The sequence below is a fragment of the Argopecten irradians genome, chromosome 12 (assembly GCF_041381155.1).
Source record: "Argopecten irradians isolate NY chromosome 12, Ai_NY, whole genome shotgun sequence".
In the NCBI taxonomy this organism is placed as follows: Eukaryota; Metazoa; Mollusca; class Bivalvia; order Pectinida; family Pectinidae; genus Argopecten; species Argopecten irradians.
Genome location: NC_091145.1, coordinates 4006002 through 4025699, shown reverse-complemented (window position 1 = coordinate 4025699; position 19698 = coordinate 4006002). Strand labels below are relative to the sequence as shown.

At 34.5% G+C, this 19698-nt stretch overlaps 1 protein-coding gene across 3 annotated transcripts in view; it reads left to right on the top strand.

Annotated features, from left to right (window-relative positions):
* Positions 1-19698, top strand: part of LOC138335995 (uncharacterized) — a 62576-nt gene that overhangs the window by 16813 nt on the left and 26065 nt on the right. For all 3 annotated transcript variants that reach the window (XM_069285238.1, XM_069285241.1, XM_069285237.1), the window contains exon 2: positions 7499-7535. The gene's annotated coding sequence lies outside the window, so the exon portion shown is untranslated. The remainder of the gene's footprint in view (positions 1-7498; positions 7536-19698) is intronic.

Sequence of the window (19698 nt, the reverse complement as noted above, 5' to 3'; positions counted from 1 at the left end):
GCTAAATAACTGGGTCTTTTGTTTGAATCGTTTTGTGATATACAGAGTCGAATAATATGACAAATTTTCGAAGTCTTTTACACATTTCACATAGATTTTGAGATTCTTTTTTTTCACTAAGATTTTTTTTTTTTTAAATCCTGTTATAGCTCATCTTCGCTATCCAATGTTTCTGATCATGTTACTATCCACATGGAGGGTATGTAATATAATCCAAAGTCTTGAATATTGAAGATGATTATGAATATCTTGGAATATAAAGTAATCAAACCTGTCTATAAAGACCACCCAAGGGACACTAGGAAAAAAAACCTGAGAATTTTATGGTCATATCCGGTCTCAATACACAGGTCAAATAATGTTGAATTGGCCATAAAATGGGATCCCAATTAGAAAGTGGTCTTAGTAAGCAGGTGGTCGTTATACAGAGGGGGTGCCTAAAGCAGGTTTTATTGTAGTAAAGTATTTGTGGTTTTGACTGAACTCCTACAAATCATTATTTGTTTAACACATGCTAGAGACTAAACCAAGAATTCATTTATTTCAAACTTAAAAATGCTCCAGCGCCAACTGAGCATAAATGATATTTATTATTTGGACAATAATTGATGTTTACTCAGGCATATATAAGGCTAATTAACACAAAAATACTTTAATATACAATCATTTGTTTTGCTTTTGTTTTCTGTACATTCAGTTCCTCATTCCGTATAGGACATAAGTGTCATGGATTTGTTTTGGGATACAATTAATTATTTTATATATTTTTTCCTTGAAGTAAAATCAGAAGCTCAAACTTTTCAATGATGGTAATGGTGTAAAGTAAGTAACTTTTGTTACTGAAGAAAGCTACTAATTCATCTGCTCCTATATTTAATAGATAAAAATTTCCATTCTTTTGCAGTGTAGCAACTTTAAGCATGGTATAGACTACTCTCTTGGGAATCTTGATCTCAGTTGCTCCAATTCCCCACGGAAAGTTACATTCCCCATTAAGTTACCCTTTGTTATCTCTGATTCTGATTGCTCAGAGAACCTGCATATCAGGTATTTTAAAGGATTGATACCAAACTCGGTTATCTTGCATACATGCAAATTGGATATCTTGAATGTGTTAGGTTTTGGTGATGGAGCAAAGCCAGAGTTCACTGCAAAAAGCCACTGACCTCGTGTCAGTACCTCAGGTAACTGTCCCAAGTGGTTTTCAAACCCACAAACCGGAGGTGGACTCGCCTGCCGAAGTGGTGATATGTTGAGATGATGTATTTCACTGAACAAGCACCCAAGGTGCTTAAAAAATGGAAAAAATAACAAGGGGCTAATAGAACCAAATATGGACTTGCCTTTCGAAACATTATTCTGCAAATTAAGTCTTTAATCAATGAAGCCTCAAAAAGGGGGAAGGGCACTTATTGAGTGTAATACAGTATCCTTTCGACTGAGGCTGTAACACATTAACACTTGCTCTCCACTGCATATTTTTATGGTACCACCAAAATAAAATATCTCCAAACGTTGGTAACCTGAAGAAACTTGTATGTTCCTCAAAGTAAATTAATTAGGAGCTGCTATATACGGTATTCGACCCAATAAGCATCCCTCCCCTTTTTGAGGCCTCATTTCAATTGCCAGTGCATATAAGTTTGCAATAAATTTGTCTTATCAAGCACCTTTTCATTTTTTCAATTTTTTAAATACCCTGGGCGCTTATTGGGTCGAATATGGTATCTACGGTATTTAAACTATATTATCTGTAAATCTTCCTTAGTGACCACCTCTGTATAAAGACAACCTGTTTAGTAAGACCATGCAGTTGCATTTGAGTCCATGACTATCACAAAATCACCTGTGTAAAAAATACAACATGCCTAATATATAAGATCCTTATAGACAGGTTTGATTGTTTTTCAAGCAGAACAAATGAATGCTTCACAGTTTTTCTTAACATATATATATAAGGACAGACAGGTCATTTGTATACATGTTAATGTAATCCTGCACTCTCGGCTAATATCCCGTGAGTAATAAAATATTCACTGACCCACGAAGAATTTAAAGCTCGAATTGCTACTACAGGTGGAAGCCGGCAAATTAATATTTTATGATGTTGGCAGGTATTTTGCCCTGTCAATCAAATATTACTGACTTGGTGCGTTAATTAGTTATCAATACCTGTTACCTGCATAGTACCTTGCCGAGAATTCTAACTCGTTAGTCAAGGTATGCATGCATAAGTACGTCGGCAGGTGTTTGTTAGATCTACATATTACACAGATCAGTGGTTTCTTTCTACTGTTAGATTTGATGTACATGGAATAACGGAGAGTGCTTTGAGGGTGAGTTATTATTCCGTTAGATTTGATGTTTAGGGAATTATGGAGAGTGTGCCAAGGGTAAGTTATTGTACTAGTGTTAGATTTGATATATGAGGAGTTTGCCGAGCCCGAGACATTTTAAGTAAGTAGTGTTTTTTTCAGTCTTTACTAAAAGAATTCTTAAATTTTAGAGCTCAAAGAATGAAGAGAAACATGATTCACTAGGTTTGGCTCAAATACTAAAGGACAAGTGACCTTATGCAATGGTGCAGCATGCCATATATCCATCATCTGTCTGTCAACTTTAAACAACTGCAAATCTATAACTTAGAGGCATGTAGTTGGTCTGTAGTATGCTAGGATAAATGGTTACACAGTTTGTTGTAATGAATGGCCTTGACCTTCATTCAAGGTCACAATGTTCAAATAGGCTAAGTAAAAATGTACAGTGACCTGTTCTGGACATTTTGCATGCTTGGATAAAGAGCTTAACCATTTGTCCTTTATTCTTGAATCACATATATCTGATATACAGTGTACAGGAATTAGGTCATTTTGACCTTGACCTCAGTTTAAAGGTCAAATAGGAATGATATCCCTTTCAAATTCCTCTCTGTTTTCTCCTTCCTTGTGTCGATTTTTCCTCTAATTTGTTTCTTCTCAATTACCCAGTACCCAAATTCGGAAAGACCATTACATTACAAATACATCTTATTACTGTGGTGAAATTGGCAAAATCTTTCCTATCCCTCTGAGTTGTTGTTTTTGGCCAGAAGCATACATGAGTGAATGTCTACTGACTTTATTCAGATGAAAGACCATGACCTTTGTTTAAAGTTACATGATCCAAGTAAGATAAATTATGCAATGATAGAAGCCAGTTATGTCTTTATAGTTTATTTATTCACATGCTTTATATATTTTCAATAATTCATAGGAGTGCACCAAGGAGACATTCTTTGATCATTATTTATTTTTAAATTGGTAGGAGAGACATGAATTTTGCTTACAAAATTGTATATTTTTCTTTGAAAATTCCAAGGAATGATTTGACCACACATGGTATGAAAGTTGAAATACATACATGTTTATAACTACCGAAACAAAGGGGCGCTTATTGCATCAAATGTGGCAGTTTTACCACTGAAGTCATTTAAACTTTTTTAAATATATTTACCAAATATAAAAAATCAGGGAAGTAGATTGAGTCATGAAGTTTTGAAATAGATTTTGGTATAGCAAGATATTATTGTCTAATACGATTTGTTCACTTTCTGAAACGTTCTGTCAACATATTTATCTGATTATAGCATTACATAATTCATGTATAACCTAATTAGCCTGAGCACCAAATGAACTTGGGCTGTCCCTAATATTATCTTTATTATTAAATCACTCAGGGTATTAAGAAATTAAATTAAAAAATTAACGTCTGGCAGTTGACAGGATTAGATAGCATGCGTCACTGTAATATTAATAAATGTCTTATCCATGGGATATTAAAAACAGTTGCTCGACATGTTTGAAAAAATTAAATGTGTTATCATATGATCCCAGGCTGTCTAAATTGATATAGACTAATATAGTCTTACATGGGTGTGTGCTGGAGATAAGGATATTTCAACTTGAGTGAATTATTTGGGCATGGCAGCAGAAGGCTTGCCGAATGCTTACCAGACAAAAATTATTGTGAGGGTTGAGATATTCTTACTGGCTTGACTGACCGATGCTTGATTATTTTCCTTCCATTCTTAAAAGAAAATAATGTAAGTTGCCTTGTTTATGTAACTAGTAGCTTCGTTGAAATAGCTTAAAATTTGCTGTTGTTATTGTTAGAATATGTCAAACACCTTAACCACTAAGCCAGTATATCTGAGAGACAATAGCATGTTATTAGTAAACTGTTTGACACCTTAACCAATAGGCCAATCTGAGAGACAATATAGTGGTATTGGTAGACTGTCATACACCTTAACCACTACGCCAAGGTCTCTGAGAGACAATATAGTGGTACTAGTAGAATATTTGACACCTTAACCACTTGGCCAATGTCTCTGAGAGACAATATAGTGGTATTGGTAGACTGTCAGGACCTTAACTACTACGCCAAGGTCTCTGAGAGACAATATAGTGGTACTGGTAGAATATTTGACACCTTAACCACTAGGCCAATGTCTGAGAGACAATATAGTGGTATTGGTAGACTGTCAGACACCTTAACCACTACGCCAAGGTCTCTGAGAGACAATATAGTGGTACTGGTAGAATATTTGACACCTTAACCACTAGGCCAATGTCTCTTAGAGACATGGTACTGGTAGACTGTTTGACACCTGAACCACTAGGCACATGAAGAGTGTTTATAGATTTAGATACATCTCTTGTTTTGTTTGTTTAGGTACACACTACTCCCCAATTGTTTGTTCAGGTTCAGAGACAATAGCGTCATTATATTTCACTGCTGGGATGATCAAAATTCTCCTCCTTCAGAACTTTCCACCAAACGCTGGCCCATTAACAGTTACACATTGCCACTTTTGTGTAGGTTTGTGAATGATGTATTGTAAATTCTGCCCTAGCAACACCCTGTTTCTATAGTAATTGTTCCTCGTTGGCTCCATCCAACTTTCAGAGGTCACCGCTGGAGGTCATTATCTTTTTGTCTCATCTACGTAAAATGTTTTTTACGTGTTTATATGGTTTGTGAGTCATACTTATCTAACCCCCTGTACTTCTCCGCATTCCAGAGTTCAGTAATAGTTGTGAACTTTGAATCTGTATACTATTATTTTTTTCATGACTGGTTTTCACAGTCTTTGCCTGATTTTGTATGTACACAGTTTGTATAAGGTCAGGATATATATTGTTTTTAAGTTGTAACATCTTACGGTAAATATCCACATATTTTGTTTGAAAATTTGTTGTAAATTGATAAATATGATAGCTATCCCAGAGGCTATGTAAGAGGTGATTATAATGATCTTCCCTTCACACTCCAAAAGATACGTAAATACTCATTAAATTTTTTTTTTTTAAATCAATGGATATTTCCACCTTTAAATATTACAGGGTTATCTGCCCTTGTAGTTGTGTATTGATTGTGACGTACGTCATTATTCTGTAAACGAAATTAAATCATTTTATCTGGAAAACATTATGTGTTCATAAACACATAACGTCACAATAAGTACCTACCTGTAAGGGCAGATAACTCTATAATATGACAATATGAAATATTAACTATTCTAAAGAATCTAAATACTAGGGAAATATTGTTTTGATAATCAAAATAATATCAATGAAACATATTTCCAATAATTTCTTGAATAATATATCATTGTTTTGCCTGTTCAGATGCCTTTTGTACCATACACAATTTTCTGCTGTTGACAGAATAGAGTAGAATGGGACATACTGTCAAATTTACTGCTTATGAATTCATTTGATAGTAATTACAAAATTTGATATAAAAAACGGTCTCTATAGCCAAGTGGTCTTTATACACAGGACAAATTGTGTTATAAATGGCCATTTGGGACCCATAGAAAGTGGTCTTACTATGCAGCTGGTCATTATTCAGAGGTGGTAGTTTTTCAAAGGTGGTAGTTTTTCAAAGGTGGTCGTTATTCAAAGGTGCTCGTTATTCAAAGGTGCTCGTTATTCAAAGGTGGTCATTATTCAAAGGTGGTTGTTATTCAAAGATGGTCATTATTCAAAGGTGGTCGTTATTCAAAGGTAATTTTTATTCAAAGGTGGTCATTATTCAAAGGTGGTTGTTATTCAAAAGTGGTCGATATTCAAAGGTGGTCGCTATGGCAGGTTTTACTATAATAATGTTGTGTACTACATATCTATCCTTAATTTAAGATGTAAAATGATCTAGAATTTCAGTTATGATGGCAGTGGATAAACATGTTGATATACATGTACACATTCAGCCACTACATCTATCTATGTTGGGAGGAGAAATTGAGAACAAATGTTTGCTTACTGATCATATCTGTTTCATTCCCTCAATTTAAGATGTAAAATAACTCATTTCAGTTAAGATGGCAAGTGGATAAGCATGTCGATATACATGTACACATTTACTGAGCCTCTGCATCTATCTTTGTTGGAGGGGGGAAATTGAGAACAAATGTTTACACACTCTCAAGCGGCTCTGATTACAACTGATAGACTAGCTTCATCAACAGGTTGTTATAGATTAAGGAGTTCAACTACAAACACTGCAAGATAAGGAGCTCTCCTACATTGGAGATAGGAATGTCACATTTATAACGGCACATCATCCATACAAGTTCGCAAATGATAAGAATTGCATGTGTTTCTCATGGATTGGTGAGAAGATAGTTGCAAGTTGAATTTGGAGGGTTTGTTGGAGAATTGAAAGGGCTTGTTGGAAAATTGGGAGGGCTTGGTTGGAGAATTAGGAATGCTTGTTGGAGAATTGAGAGGGCTTGTTGAAGGAAAAACAATGGATGTTAAAGATATACTGGGAAGACTTGGTGGATTATGAATAAGGCTTGTTCAAATGAATTGGAAGAGCTTAATTGGTGAATGAAAATGAGGCTTGTTAAAAGATAAATTTGAAGAGATAGGTGGAACAACAAGGGCTGCTAAATTGAGGTTAAACTATTGAACATTTAAGGGATCAAAAACAGGGCGTTTAGAAAGGTTAATTTGGGATGGATTTGAGGATCAAGTCAGTTAAAAGATCAATTGGAAGGGATTAGTGAAAAATAATGAGTATGCACTATTAAATGATAAATTGGGGCTTTTATGGATCACAAACAAGGGGCAAGAATACTTATGAAGACAGGTGATGTTTACCGATACATAAGATGATATATAATTAACGTTAAATGTAAAATTAACTGAGGTGGCCTAGTGGTTAGGGTGTTCTGACATATAACAACAAACCCAGTTGATCCACCTATGGACTTTCAGTTCAAATGATCCGGTGTAGGTCAGATGCCAGATACTGGTGGTCAGATTTTTCGTTGACTTTTCTCTACAGTTCAAATCCTTCCGCATCCTAATAAATGGCACTGTCTGTTTATAGGACATAAACAAACAAACAAACAAATAAACAAACAAACCTTGCCAAGGTGAAGGTCATGTGTCGGCCATCCAACTCCTCCTCAATTCTTCACTAATATATAATATTTCATCTTTTCCAGATGACCTTGACTGAGCCATGATGTAAACACTCCAGCTGTAAGTATATTCTCTTAGCTCTCTTGTTGTAACAAGTGCATGGCGTCTTGATCTCCTTCACGCATATAACAACTGTTGTTTTCTCTTCTTCATAGATCTTACTAGATGGAAATTAAAAATAGATTTTATGTTGTGCCAAAAGACCTAGTGGTTAAGCTTTATCAACATATTGCTACTAGTGCTCCACTTCTGGGCAGTTGCAAGGCACTGACAGTAGGTTGGTGGTTTTTATCAAGGTGTTCTGGGTTCCCTTCAACTTTTTAACCTGGCATGTCCTTAAATAACCCTGGCTAAAATAAAAACTGTTGTAGCATATATAAAGAATACATGGTTAGTATCTTACAATACAAGGTTTATTTTGGTGCGAGACTTAGGAAAGCCAAGATGACAAGGCTTTGCAGAGTCATCTTGTCTTTCCGCATTGACCACCAAAATAAATCTTGTATTGTAAGATACTAACCATGTATTCAGTTTATCCTGCAACCATTATGACATTCAAAACAAAAGTAAATTGCCAGTTATTTACTTGGTTTCGCTCGAAGCGAGACACTTCTTTGATGCTGAGGAAAACATTCATTCACTAAACCGAATGAGAGTGCGCTTTTTGACATCCGTTGGAAATATATAAGCACATTTGCAAACAGCACCAGTGATTCTATTCAGTGTATTATATCACTGAAATAATATAAAAATACTAAAAAAACATCAAAGATTTACTTTACAATACATACCTTTGGTACGAGCCAAGAAAAAGACGATACCACAATACGAGATTTTTTATATCGTAAAAATGACATCATTCCATTAAATGTGACGTCACTTTTTAGCGGGACTGAATGACGTTTCATTCACCGTAAGGTTAAAGTTCGGGGTCAAGTTTGAAAATGTTCCATAAGATGTGGAACAACTTCACATTATTGTATTGACGGATAAAGCATTTCGTATTGAAGGATAAAGCACAAGTTTATCCGGCAGTAGCTATCCGTCTGTATGAGCGTCAGTTGCAGGATAAATATAAAGAAGCTGTTTGTTTGAATCTGATGATATTAAATTTCACTGTATGGTCTTTCAAAGGATGGAGACCTTGCATCAGCATTGTAAATTTTCTTCAATGATTTAACTCTTGTCCAGGCTTACATTAAGGTACTGTAAAAATAATATAGATATTTTTGGATGTCTGTATATTTTGCTAAGTCAGCATTTTATACTGTTCTTGATGTATTGAATTGTGTGTCCAATAGTATTTCAATCTCAAAACTTGTTTGAACTTTATAAGCTCATATGTTGAAGTGGAATACTTGAAAAGTATCCTTGCTACAAATATGATTCACTTCATGTGTGGCAATGAAACATGTACTCATTTCATGTATTTTTTAATGTAATTAGGTCATTTTGTCTTTGACCTAAATCTACGAGGTAAAAAATATCTATTTCAAATGTTCAAAGGTGTAAGCTAAGGGGAGGTCATTGGTCCCTTCCTTTAAAACTAAAAGAGAGACAGACATGCATTTTTGTCCACGGAATCTAAAATTATTTTATTTTATTTTATTCATTTTCATTTTAGTTGAAATTCTGGCTGTGAATAAGTAGCCATCATGATCCTTGTGGAGATATTGATTGCAGGTTAAATTTCGTTTTGATAACTAGCTTTCATCTAAAACTAGTCCTGATAAAAATATGTCCTCAACATACATGTTATGCCACAAGTTTATCACACTTAAAGCACATGTCATCACATTCAGAAAAGTGGATATATAAACATATTAAATTTCAGTCCTGAATCATTGAAAAATCTTATCTTAGCTGAAGGTTGTAGATATATTCTAAATTGCATGTCACGATGTGGATGAAGAGCTGAAAAAAAATAATACGGCAGTCTTCTGTTACTGATGTGTTTTAGTATACTCAATCCCTGGACCCAGTCATAGGGGAATGGTGGAAGGTGAGAGGAGGGGGGGAGGGGAGGATGTATATAGTGTTACCCATGTCCTGTCTCATTCCATATTTTCAGGTATTTATTACAGGGTATTTATTATAGAGTGCTCCATAAATGAGGTCCATCTGTTAATTGGAATAGACTTTCAGCCTTTTTGTTTTCTGTACTTACAAAGATATGAAAACATCATAAACACAAACTCTGGATGATAATTGTAAATGTTTCATCAAAAATGTACATCTCACTATTTACATGTCTCACTTTTTAGTATGTTTTTGGACCCTTTTGTAACGATCAGTGTTACAATGTGCAGGTGTACCAAAGGGCTCTCTCCTGGGTCACTGCATTTTCAATCACCAATGCAAGGCTTGGTAGCTTTAAGTGGTAGAGGTCAAGACTGAATAACTCAAGACCAAAAATAAAAAGAATCTTTCTTTCTTTCTTTCTGGTAACAAAATGGGAGTTTTTGATTGGACAAAACATATATTATCAAATTAAAACAAAAAAAAATGTGCTTAGTGGTTTTGAAAAACACTGAAACATTTGAGGGACCTATGAAATGGTCTTCGTTACAACTTTGTTTTGTAATAAAGTAAAAAGTTGCACAGAACAACATGGTCATTCTTAAAAAGAATTTCTGATAGATGTTGCTAAGGGTATATCCATCTATCTACCTGTCTGTTGTGTAGAATCTGAGGTATGTTGATGACATTATAGGTATATAATATTGATGTATTGCGTACCTGTGGCTAGAGTCATGTAACACCTATAGATCGTTAGAGGTACGTTACAGGTACGTTACAGGTACGGTACCTGGATCTTTACACCTCATGGGTCAGGGTGGCCCTGGGGCACATATAGACACAGATTTCTACAGTATCACAGGGCATCAACCTTAAACTACCTTTTATATATGATAAAATTCACTGGTTTTCAGATTAGTGATTCAGTATATCAGATCAGCAGGTTTTGTTTTAAAGGTCCACTACCTTTCCGAAACAAAACAAAAGTCGCCTAAAAATAATGATAACATACAAATATTGATATTGATTGCCTAAGATTAGGTTACAACAGTAAACAAATGCAGGTTTTTGGCGTAATCTATTTTTACAATGAAGATTCATTTCTCTGTTTGCTCTGATGGCAAGAAACATAATACAGCATTATGAAAATTAACATTTAATTTATTTTAATTAAATTGTAAATGAGGTGACGATACTTAAATATCAATCTCGTTTAACATTCTCATTTTAAGAATCAAAAGTCGTTTTGAAAGGAAGTGGGCATTTAAAGCTGCCATTTTTCAAAATTGCACTAATAAAATCATAATTCGCAATGGCAATGGAAATAGATATATAGCATTTTTGAGAAATGTTGAGTACAACGCATCTAGGACCAGTGTCACATTTTTAAAAATCAAAAGAGGACCTGGAGCTATTTAGTATTGACACTTTTAACTATCGAGAAGGGATGGTTGTGTTATTTTTCTGTTTGAAATAAAGGTTGTATTTTGTAGAAAACCGGCTGTTTGAGATATTTATTTATTATTATTATCTGCGCTATATTTCAGGTTTGGCAGATATAATGTCAATCTTCCTTCAGGCAAATGTAAACAAGCATGTAAACAGTCTGAAAACTGAAACATCCCAAGATACCGGTAATCATAAAAAAACATATATAGTTGTGACCTTGAGTGGAATTTAATGTACGATGTATGCTTTACTATTAAATCGCCAGAAAAAGTTGTTAATGTATGAAAAAACAAAATTCAGTCGTCACAATTTTGTCTATTTTGCATCCGTAAAAAAAAAGTTATGAAAATAAATTTCAGAGAAAAAGTTCAATTTAGCCTTAAATGTTTCATGTTTTCTAAATATTTGTATAAAACTATAGATTTTCAAAAGCTTACATTTCTGTTCATGTTAAATATGCTCAACTGATTTTGTACTATTTTCATTTACTAATACAGCATATCTACTCTGTGTTTCCATTTTTTTTAAATCACTGAATCAATATTCTGGGTTGATATTGTGCTTATTTTCTCAATTGCCCAAACGTTGATTTCTTCAGGGTGCTGTCCTATGGCTTTTATTTTTCTTGTAATTAAGATGCACACCAGATTATCCTTTAGAAATTTGATTAAGACAGACCTCAACAAAGGTCCATAATTGATAAATGTATCTCAAAATGGCATTATCAGTTACTAATTTTAGGAAACGATTGAACCATACAAATTGGTCAATAGAATGGCTATAAATAAACTTGCAGAATATCAGATCTCCAATTACAAAATAAATAAACAATCTGACCAACAGAGGGTCATTTTGAATTCTGATGATTGAAGTTTCTCAGAAATGTCCATAATGGTCACTCAATGACCTATCTATGTGGTCAGTCTCAGTGTCACAGTGTCCAACACCTGTTGAAATCGTGACAAATGTAATCTTTATTGAGAGATATCCCTCTGAATGAGTTTCAATGATAATGTAAAATAGCCGACAAAAGCTATACTCTCCAACCCAAATACTGATGAACATTTTATTGAGCGAGCATGCGACAATACTGAAATTAAAGGGACATTCAACGGAATCTTGATTCAGTTTAAATAGCGTGGCTTAAAATAGCACTGTTAAATGTTCATTTCAATTGAAAATTCAAGACATACCAAAAGGGGGCACAATGACGATGAAATTGTAGAGGTAAATTTCGTTTTCAGGTGTCATTCAAACGATGACCTTTAAGTACATCTGTCCTCACCTTCAGGAGTGTTTGGAGCACGATTCTTACTTTGTCGTTATCTAAGGTCAAATTTTATTGGCTAATTAGTTATTTATCAATTAGTTAAGGTTGGATTTTATTGGCTATAGACTATATTTATTGTTTTGAGTTCTATTTTTGAAATGCCAAAGAACTATATGTTCAAAAACATAAAGGACATGTTTTATCATCGCTGACAGTCTAGGGCTGTCAAATAACTGACTAGCATACTTAATGTTGTTTTTGTGTACCTGAGTTCAATACAAGTTTGTTCTTCATTAACTTCTGTGCACTAACTAGAAATTAATTCCAGTTAAAAGTCTGGTGAACTGTGACCAATACCATTGTTTTATGTCCTGACAACAGTCAGGGTCATTTAAGGCTGTGGCAGGTTAATAGGAAGTGGCGAAAGCCTGAGTACCCGGTGAAAAACCACTGACCTATATAATTGTCTATACCAAAGCTGTTTGTGAAATAGCATTAAGTTCTTGGATTGAAGGAATTGATCTAACTTCCTAGATCTTCCTAAATACCAACAATGTTTAATAAGTGACATTGTCATTTGGATTTGAAGGTCAAATATCAAGGTCATTGTTACATAGAGAATAAAGTATCAGATAGGTAAAGCACCAAACTTGTATTTATATATAGATCTGTTAAAAAAGGTCAAATACATGGGTAACTTGGACAGTACTGAGAAAGACTCTTAAGTACACATAAACTGTGAATGATCTGTAAAAAATTCATTGAAAGAATTAATTAAGATAATGTCTCATCTTCAATCTTTGGTTAATTTTTATCGATGTCTCTAGTATAATGTCTAAATAGTAGAATGCAGGTGTAGACTTTCTAAGTGTTCCGTCTCAGACTGAGACTCGTAATCTTGAACCCACGTGTTTGTAATCTCTAAGCACATGTGTGTAATCATCAGTTCGCCTGTTTCAAAATCACGAAAACTTGTTGAAATGAAACAGATTGGTGGCTTGTTATCTACACGTATCAGAGCAACTATTGCAGGATGAAATTGATGTATCTTTTAATCAAAATTTGGCTACAAATAGTGTCATGTTTTTTGTCAATATTCAAAGATAATTTTTGACTATTGTGGGTTGAAAAAATTACAGTATTTAATTAAAACATTCAACAATATCATAAAAATGGCCAGATTTTTTACCGTTATTAACCGAATAAATAGCTTTTGGGATAAAGATATGTACACTGTATTCATTGTAATTAGCCCCCCCCCTCCCCCTATAAGCACCCCTCCCCTTTTCTGGAGAAGAGCAGAAGTTGTATAAATGCCCCCATCCAATGGATTTAACAATGTTTTACAACATGTGATACCTAAGCATTGTATCCCATATTACATGAACTTGCGAGTGACCTGGGCCCTAAGTACGGCAAATACGGTTTGATCAGTGCTTATTAAGGCTATTTATTATGCAGGTGTATGCCACCTTATTTTCATGATGACTTCACATTTTTTTTTTTTTTTTTTGCAAAATAGATTTCCGATTTCATGGTAATTCAAAATAAAAAAAAACCTGATATACATTTATAAAGCTCCTACGTTGATGTATCTGAAATTTTTTAGTGATTTATTACAGAGATTTCTTGTCCTAATAAAAATACATGAAAGTTAGTCGCACAGGAAAATAAGTTGTTTTACTTTACAAAGGAAACAAATTTGAAGGTAAACTTTCCTTCTTTAATGTTTTAAACGAAGACAAATTACAAATCTGTCTTTGACAGAGCCAACCTTGTCAATTATATAATGTAATCAATACTTGTCATAAAACGAAATAAAATTAATTAATTTATCATTCATTAGACACAGATTCCGCCATTAATTAGCCGACTTATTGGGCGGTAATAAAATATGGTTTTGAATATTAATTCAATTCAGGAAAAAAAAGGAGAAAGGTGAGCTACATCTGTCAATCAAACAGGTGAAATATCCACAGGTACAAATTATAATTAACTGTTATTAATGACTATCTTTTGTCTTCTATGTAAAACCTGCAGCTTAATTCAAGTTATATATCAACGTAGCCAATATGTAAAAACTTTAAATTTTGAGGTTACCCATATTTGTCAATTGAATACCTATCTAAGGTCAATATGGTGTTATACCACCCTTGTAGAATTAAATTATGACTGATGATGTAGCGCAATGTCATTATTTTGGATTTTACCAGGACAGTATAACACCATAGTCACCAAATCAAAGGTCATTTACTTTTCATTTTGCCAATATCATTATTTGGAATTGTATGTTTATTACACAAATAATGATGGCCTTAGAACGGCACCCTGATTAACTCAACAAATGTCTTAAATGGATACGCTAAATATCAACCTCTGTGTGAACATGCCAAATTCATAAGAATATCATATTTGTGGTATGCTAACTGAAGGTATACATTTATTCTGAGATTAACAAAATTATCATCTGGGCATTCTCGGTATGACGTACGTGAATATTATGTCTACTTGGATGAATGTCAGTTGTAGTTAAAAGAGACTACTTAAAATATATTCTGATGACTAACTTTGATTTTGTTTTGTTTGCTTAATTATCTTAAAGTTCTATTTGAGAATCATTAAGGATATGCAAAGTTTAGTAGGTGAAGGAAAGTCTGAGTACACAAATAAAAACCACCAACCTACAGTCAGTACCTGACAACTGCCCCATATGGGATACAAACTTGCAACCTAAAGAGTTGGATGTGGTGTAATACTCAGTCATTAGGTTACCGGAATCAAATATTAACAAGGCAAAAAGCCTGAAGCTTTTTGACAATTCAGGACTATTATGCCTCTTGTTTTTCTTGACCTGGACTCACATCCACCCCCTTTACTTTCATAATGGATTATTCCAGTCACAAAAACAGAAGAGTTCAAATGACATTATAGGGGTAAATGATCTTATACACAATGATGATATCTATTAATTGTCAAATCAGAACCAGACATCTGCAATTGTCTACAAGTGCATAAAATGATAAAGTCTCAACACAGCCAAGACATTAATGACCTCTTAGTCTATACAACTGTCACACCTCTGGGCATAAAACTCAACACCTTACCTAGGTACACGAAAAATGGCAGTTGATTCTGGTCAGTGATAACATTCAGATTTCCAGATAATGACAAAATTAATAAAAGAATACTGATTTATTTATATACATTCACTGTATAAAAATCTATAATAGAATAAAATTGAATATTTTCAGGAGGAAGATGAAAGCCTTAGTACCCAGAGAAAAAACAAATTATAATCTTGTAACCGGCATATTGTCTTTTATATTACACTTAAAATTGCAAATTATATAATTAACAGTTGATTTCATAAAAAATAACATTGGTATGTAATGGTTTTTAAAAAAAAATAAAAATATCAAAAATAGGCTCTGTGTAAAGTAAGGTTTCGTACAGAAAGCCTATTTTAAAATCAAATGTATTCAGGTACTAAATAAAATGATAAATTGTTCATGAAAATCAGGATTATAAAGTGACATATTTGTTGTCTTAAAATAAACAATATTATTTTTATAAATATGATTTTGATATTATGCTGTCATTTATTACACTAGGATATGTACCGATATTATTATTGATATGAAATTTTATGACTTGTGATTTGTTAGAATTTGTAGAATGGGAAATAAAAATTTCTCGGAGGCGTATACAGGCGTCATTTATAGCGCCGGTTGTTAAAATTCCATATTTCTCTGTCTCATAGCGCAATCAAAATGTTGTATCATCATCACACCATATTTGTCATGATCTATGTATAGATTTTTCAAGCTTCACTAATGTTTTAATACATTCATACCTAAAGATAGATTTAAACTCTTCTGATACTAAGACTGGAGCAGTTCATTATGAAATTTCAGGGGTGAATGAATTAAAAGGAAAAATTAGTTAATGATAAGATTTTCTCATTAGAATTATAATTCTTGCTTACCTCCTTAAGTTTGAAACTTTGAATCAGAAATTTTGCAGAGACAAAAATAATCAAACTAATTTTTAGTGATGTGTTTAATATTCAAGAGACTGATTGCCAGTCTCTGTCTATTTTTTTTCAAGATATTCTGCCTTTTAACCATCTTTTCACAACTTTAAATGAGCAGGCTGTTAATTACAAATAAAACATACTTATGACTGCAAGTTACTTCCTAATTTTGGCCCATATCTTACGGATCCCAGGAAAACTACAAAAAAATCTCTGCGGATGAAAATTACGAGCAAAGATTTGGGAAAGCTTATTTAATATCATTACTGTGTATTTTAAGTATCTATAGACTCACAAATGTATATATCATGCTTAACTAGCATGGTCAGACACTTAAGGCCTAAAGCCCCGATACTTTCCAGGATGTCCAGTTTTCACCATGAATGACCCCTGGTCATAGACTAACTCAGACCTTCCCTTGATGTGGTCACTGACCATCACAAACAGACAGCTAGCACAGGAAGTGTCCAGTAAACATCAAATTGCCTATTGTTGTGAGTCATTTTGTAGTGTTGTCATTGTGGATTTATTATAATATGGCTGTTTGTGATATTTCTGGGATAGTAAAATGGAAAATGTACAATGTCATAAAGTTACTGAGCTAGAGAAAGGTAAGGTTTTTTACAGCTTCAAACTGTTCAGCAAAATCTTCATTCTATGTTTCTAATTTGTATAGTGTTAACTTAGATGATTTCTGGTCTTACAGTTTGTGTGTTTTTGGTAGACTCAATTCGACTGTTCGACAGTATAGTGAAATTAAACTCTAAAGTAGACGATAGATCCTGAGACACCCTCCTACCATGGCAATTGTTTTTAGCTCACCTGGCCCGAAGGGCCGGTGAGCTTATGCCATGGCGCGGCGTCCGTCGTCCGTCGTCCGTCCGTCCGTCCGTCCGTCTGTCTGTCCGTCAACATTTCCTTTAAATCGCTACTAGTCATAGAGTTCTGCATGGATTGTGACCAAATTTGGCCACAAACATCCTTGGGGGAAGGGGAACAGAACTTGTATAAATTTTGGCTCTGAGCCCCTGGGGGCAGGAGGGGCGGGGCCCAATAGGGGAAATAAAGGTAAATCCTATAAATCGCTACTAGTCATAGAGTTCTGCATGGATTGTAACCAAATTTGGCCACAAGCATCCTTGGGGGAAGGGGAACAGAACTTGTATAAATTTTGGCTCTGACCCCCTGGGGGCAGGAGGGGCGGGGCCCAATATAGGAAATAAAGGTAAATCCTATAAATCGCTACTAATCATAAAGTTCTTCATGGATTGTAACCAAATTTGGCCACAAACATTCTTTGGGGAAGGGGAACAGAACTTGTATAAAATTTGGCTCTGACCCCCCGGGGGCAGGAGGGGCGGGGCCCAATAGGGGAAATAAAGGTAAATCCTATAAATCGCTACTAGTCATAGAGTTCTGCATGGATTGTAACCAAATTTGGCCACAAGCATCCTTGGGGAAGGGAAACAGAACTTGTATAAATTTTGGCTCTGAGCCCCCGGGGGCAGGAGGGGCGGGGCCCAATAGGGGAAATAAAGGTAAATCCTATAAATCACTACTTGTCCTAGAGTTCTGCATGGATTGTGACCAAATTTGGCCACAAACATCCTTAGGAGAAGGTGAACAGAACTTGTATAAATTTTGGCTCTGAGCCCCTGGGGGCAGGAGGGGCGGAGCCCAATAGGGGAAATAAAGGTAAATCCTATAAATCACTACTAGTCATAGAGTTCTGCATGGATTGTAACCAAATTTGACCACAAACATTCTTTGGGGAAGGGGAACAGAACCTGTATAAATTTTGACTCTGACCCCCCGGGGGCAGGAGGGGCGGGGCCCAATAGGGGAAATAAAGGTAAATCCTATAAATCGCTACTAGTCATAGAATTCTGCATGGATTGTAACCAAATTTAGCCACAAACATTCTTTGGGGAAGGGGAACAGAACTTGTATAAATTTTGGCTCTGACCCCCCAGGGGCAGGAGGGGCGGGGCCCAATAGGGGAAATAAAGGTAAATCCTATAAATCGCTACTTGTCCTAGAGTTCTGCATGGATTGTGACCAAATTTGGCCACAAACATCCTTGGGAGAAGGGGAACAGAACTTGTATAAATTTTGGCTCTGACCCCCTGAGGGCAGGAGGGGCGGGCCCAATAGGGGGAATAAAGGTAAATCCTATAAATCGCTACTAGTCATAGAGTTCTGCATGGATTATAACCAAATTTGGCCACAAACATCCTTGGGGGAAGGGGAACAGAGCTTGTATAAATTTTGGCTCTGACCCCCAGGGGGCAGGAATGGTGGGGCCCAATAGGGGAATTAGAGGTAAATATTCAAATTTCTTCAGAAAATAAACAATGAACCTGTATCCAGAATATTACTTGGCATTACAAACCAGGTGAGCGATACAGGCCCTCTGGGCCTCTTGTTACACTTAACCAGCATCATTATTAATTTTTTACAGGGACTTGGCACAAAATTTTGTAACCAACAGTATACATCTATATATATATTATAGTATCATACCCTTGATACTGTACTACTGGTATATATATATATATATATATGATATGTTTACTGTTGGTTAAAAAATTTCGTGTCAGGTCCCTGTGCTATACACGGTGTAGCTGTCTCTTTTGCCTGCTTTTTGAAGAAATTACGAAATAATTAATTACTAAATAACTAATTTCAATAACTGCTGTGCTTATCATAAATTGAGGCAAAATGTCATCTTTAAAATAAAACGTACTGTTGATGTGAACAATCTGAATGTAATTTAGGGCTTTCAAATAATTTTTAGAGAATTTAATGTATACAGTGTGTTTGGCCTTCAATAAACAGGTCAGCTGGCTCATAATATTTTCATTAACAGATTTATGCTTACAGTTATGTTTCATAAAAATATGCTAGAAAACCTTATCACATTTTAATTACTCTAGACTTATATATATATTTATATATATGCTAGAAAACCTTATCACATTTTAATTACTCTAGACTTATATATATATTTATATATATGCTAGAAAACCTTATCACATTTTAATTACTCTAGACTTATATATATATTCATATATGCTTACTGCCATAAGTTTACCTGGCTCTTACCTGTAACAAGTTTTGTGTCACTGTGATTTATTGACAGAGATCGTTCTGTACAGTAGTTTCCGTGACATTCATAGTGATATATAGTCCAGCAATAAATTATTTGTAGTGTTTAGAGGAAGAAAAATTTCACCACATGTTTATAATTACTATGGCTTTCTATTTCTGGAAATTCATAATTGCTATCTGCCAGGTGTCAAATGTTTTTTCATTATTCTAAATTATGTTATATTTCAGATGTTTTTACATATCTTAACAGGTAATTAACAACCAGAAACAATTAATAATTAATAAATAAACATTTCATGACAATCAGATTGCATAGTATTAATTAAGTGTGACAAATAATT